Below are 4,569 nucleotides of genomic sequence, written 5' to 3'. Positions count from 1 at the left end.
AGGCTCGGTTGGGGGGCCAGTTCTCCTCTGACTAGACGAAACCAGTAGTTCAATTTCAGGCTGCAGCAAAGTCAGATTGTGCAGAAGAATCATCTGTTTCCTGTGGTCTTGTCCTGATGCTCCTCTGAGACAAGGTCTTTACAGGGGATCTGTATCTGGGGCTCTAGTTGTCCTGGTCTCCGCTGTCTTTCAGGGATGTAGAGGTCCTTTCTAGGTGCTGATCCAGCATCTGGTCTGGATACGTACTGGATCCGGGTGACTGCAGTGACCCTCTGATCTGGACACAGACTGGATCTGGTGGCCACGGTGACCTCGGAACAAGAGAGAAACAGACAAATATTAGCATAGATGCCATTCTTCTAATGATGTAGCAAGTACATAGGGTGTTATGGGAAGTGTTCCCGGTTCCAGTTTACCTAATTAATGCAGCCTAAAAATCCTTTAACGGATTTGGATAATAAAAGCATATTAGTATGTTATGTGTATGCCAGGTTAAAGAGATGGGTCTTTAATCTAGATTTAAACTGCAAGAGTGTGTCTGCCTCCCGAACAATGTTAGGTAGGTTATTCCAGAGTTTAGGCGCCAAATAGGAAAAGGATCTGCCGCCCGCAGTTGATTTTTATATTCTAGGTATTGTCAAATTGCCTGGGTTTTGAGAACGTAGCGGACGTAGAGGATTATAATGTAAAAGGAGCTCATTCAAATACTGAGGTGCAAAACCATTCAGGGCTTTATAAGTAATAAGCAATATTTTAAAATCTATACGATGCTTGATAGGGAGCCAGTGCAGTGTTGACAGGACCGGGCTAATATGGTCATACTTCCTGGTTCTAGTAAGAACTCTTGCTGCTGCATTTTGGACTAGCTGTAGTTTGTTTACTAAGCGTGCAGAACAATCACCCAATAAAGCATTACAATAATCTAACCTTGAGGTCATAAATGCATGGATTAACATTTCTGCATTTGACATTGAGAGCATAGGCCGTAATTTAGATATATTTTTGAGATGGAAAAATGCAGTTTTACAAATGCTAGAAACGTGGCTTTCTAAGGAAAGATTGCGATCAAATAGCACACCTAGGTTCCTAACTGATGACGAAGAATTGACAGAGCAACCATCAAGTCTTAGACAGTGTTCTAGGTTATTACAAGCAGAGTTTTTAGGTCCTATAATTAACACCTCTGTTTTTTCAGAATTTAGCAGTAAGAAATTACTCGTCATCCAGTTTTTTATATCGACTATGCAATCCATTAGTTTTTCAAATTGGTGTGTTTCACCGGGCTGCGAAGAAATATAGAGCTGAGTATCATCAGCATAACAGTGAAAGCTAACACCATGTTTCCTGATGATATCTCCCAAGGGTAACATATAAACTGTGAAGAGTAGCGGCCCTAGTACTGAGCCTTGAGGTACTCCATACTGCACTTGTGATCGATAGGATACATCTTCATTCACTGCTACGAACTGATGGCGGTCATATAAGTACGATTTAAACCATGCTAATGCACTTCCACTGATGCCAACAAAGTGTTCAAGTCTATGCAAAAGAATGTTGTGGTCAATTGTGTCAAACGCAGCACTAAGATCCAATAAAACTAATAGAGAGATACACCCACGATCAGATGATAAGAGCAGATCATTTGTAACTCTAAGGAGAGCAGTCTCAGTACTATGATACGGTCTAAATCCTGACTGGAAATCCTCACATACACCATTTTTCTCTAAGAAGGAATATAATTGTGAGGATACCACCTTTTCTAGTATCTTGGACAGAAAAGGGAGATTCGAGATTGTGCCGCCCTCCCAGAGAGCAGCGTCAATACGAAGGCCACCTTGGCTCTTTCGTTAGAAAAGGTTCTTGGCTGAAGGGAAAAGTGCATGTCACAGCCGGTTAGAAATGCTCTACAGAAGTTAGGCTCACCCGAGTATGTCTCCGGGATAGGGAGGCGTGGTTCTGGCTGGGAGGCGGTCACTGGTGGTGTAGGGAGAACAGGCGGTGTGGGCGGCGCAGTGGGAGCTCGAAGAAGATGGAATTGTTGGGTGAGCTCGGACACCTGCGTCACCAGGCCTTGAACCGCGCAACCAGTGTCGTTAAGACTCCTCTCCTGGGAGTCCATCCTCCGAACACTGGCGCTGCAAAATTCCTCCAGAACCGATGGTTGAATACTCGCTGCCTCCATGTTGGTCAGATCGTTCTGTGACACTCGAGTATGGAAGACAGGAGACAAAAGCAAGTAAAGAGAGTTTATTGGAAATGATGAGATGATGGAAGGTCGGAGAATGACGCAGGAACCACGATGGCAGCACAGACTGGTGAGTAGGAGAGTGGCGTGCACTGATGCAGATGACGGTGGCGGTAACTCTAAGTGCGGTGACGATAATCCGTGCGTGAAGGTGAAGATCCAACAGTAACCAGACAGGAGACAAAGCAAGGTGGGAACACACGAACGAGACATCAGACACGAACCTACAAACAACGATCTGACAAACAGGAGACGAAAGACAGGGCGTTAAATAGGCCGTTGGAATGAGTTGCACCTGCCGCTGATCAGACGATCAGCCGCAACACCCACATGAAACAATCAACATGACGTAACATGAATACAGCTGGAGACGGTGCATTCACGAACCGTGACATAAGTATCACAGGTATATTTGTAGCAATAGTCAACAATACATTGTATGCGTCAAAATGATCAATTTTTCTTTTATGACAAAAAAAAACATTAGGATATTAAGCAAAGATCATGTTCCATGTAGATATTTTGTAAATTTGCTACCATAAATACATCAAAACTTAATTTTTGATTAGTAATATGCATTTCTAAGAAATTTATTTGGACAATTTTAAAGCCATTTTTTTTTTTTTTTTTTTTTTTGCACCCTCAGATTCCAGATTTTCAAATAGTTGTATCTCGGCCAAAAATTGTCCTTTTAACAAACCATACAGTACATCAATGGAAGGTGTTTAAATCACAATTTCAAAAAAATAAATAAAAAATAAATACCATTATGACTGCTTTTTTTTTTTTTTTGGTCCAAACCCAACAGTCTTATTTTGATATCAATGAGATACATATGAGAATGATATAATGTATAAATGGATGATACAGTCGTGGCAAAAAATATCAGCACCCTTGGTAAATATGATCAAAGAAGGCTGTGAAAATTAATCTACATTGTTAATCCTTTTGGACTTTTATTTTAAAAAATTCACAAAAATGTATCCTTTCATTGGATAATAAGAATTTAAAATGGGGGGAAATATCATTATGAAATAAATGTTTTTCTCTAATACACATTGGCCACAATTAACGCCACCCTTTTATTCAATACTTTTTAAATCCTCCATTTGCCAGTTTAACAGGTCTAAATGTTCTCCTGTAATGTCTGATGAGGTTAGAGAACACCTCACAAGAGATCAGAGACCATTCCTTCATCCAGAATCACTCCAGACCCTCCAGCTCCATGTTGGTGCTTCTCCTCTTCAGTTCACTCCTCGCGTTTTCTATAGGGTTCAGCTCAGAGACTGGAACGGCTATAGCAGAAGCTTGGTTTTGTGCTCAGTGACCCACTTCTGTGTTGTTTTTGAAGTTTGTGTTTGGATTATTGTGTGGTTGGAAGATCCAAACATGGCCCAATATAAGATTTCTAACAGAGTCAGTCACTTACTGATTTTTTATCTGTTGGTATTTGATAGGATCCTGAAGGCCATTTATCTAAACAAGATGTCCAGGACCTCCAGCAGAAATATAGGCCCACAACACCATAAATACATCAGTATATTTCATTGTACACATGGGGTACTTTTTAATCTCTGTGTTCACCAAACCCATCTTGAGTGTTTGCTGCTAAAAAGCTAATTTGTAACTTATTCTCACCATAGAAGCCAGTCCCATTTGAAGTTCCAGTCGTGTCTGATAACTGAATATGCTTTAGTTTGTTTTTGGATAAGCTAGGATAATTGTTCTTGAAACCTTCCCAAACAACATGTGTTGTTGTAGGTTCTGTTTGACAATTAGTTTTTAAGGTTTTCTGAACCCGAGTCTCAACTATTTTCTGCAATTCTCCAGCTGTGATCCTTGGAGAGTCTTTAGACACTTAAACTCTCCTTCTCAACATGTATTAGGACGATGAAGAGACAAGTACTTTTCCAGGCAGTTTTGTAACATTTTATTTTAATTGGAAATTCTTAATTATTGCCCTGATGGTGGAAATGGGAATTTTCACAGCTCTAACTCTTTCTTAAAGCCACTTCACTAATTTGTGAAGCTCTAATTTCTTTTGCTGCACATTAGAAATAAATTATTTGGTTCTCTTACGAGAGTACTCTCGTGTTGTGTAAGCTATGGGAAAATCCCTTTTTCTTGAGAATACTGAAGACAAATAATTATCCTTAATTTTGCATTAATTTAAAATGCATTGCTTCACAAGCAGACTTAGGCGAGACAGCTCGCGCGCCTATTGGTTGCTCTTCAGCAACTGCTGTAACCTATTGAAGGACTGCTCGTGATGTAGGCACCACTGAGGGGGCGGGCGCCCATGCACATCACGTCCTGCCAAAATG

The sequence above is a fragment of the Carassius carassius genome, chromosome 14, assembly GCF_963082965.1.
Source record: "Carassius carassius chromosome 14, fCarCar2.1, whole genome shotgun sequence".
NCBI lineage: Eukaryota > Metazoa > Chordata > Actinopteri > Cypriniformes > Cyprinidae > Carassius > Carassius carassius.
This window is presented reverse-complemented; position numbering follows the sequence as displayed.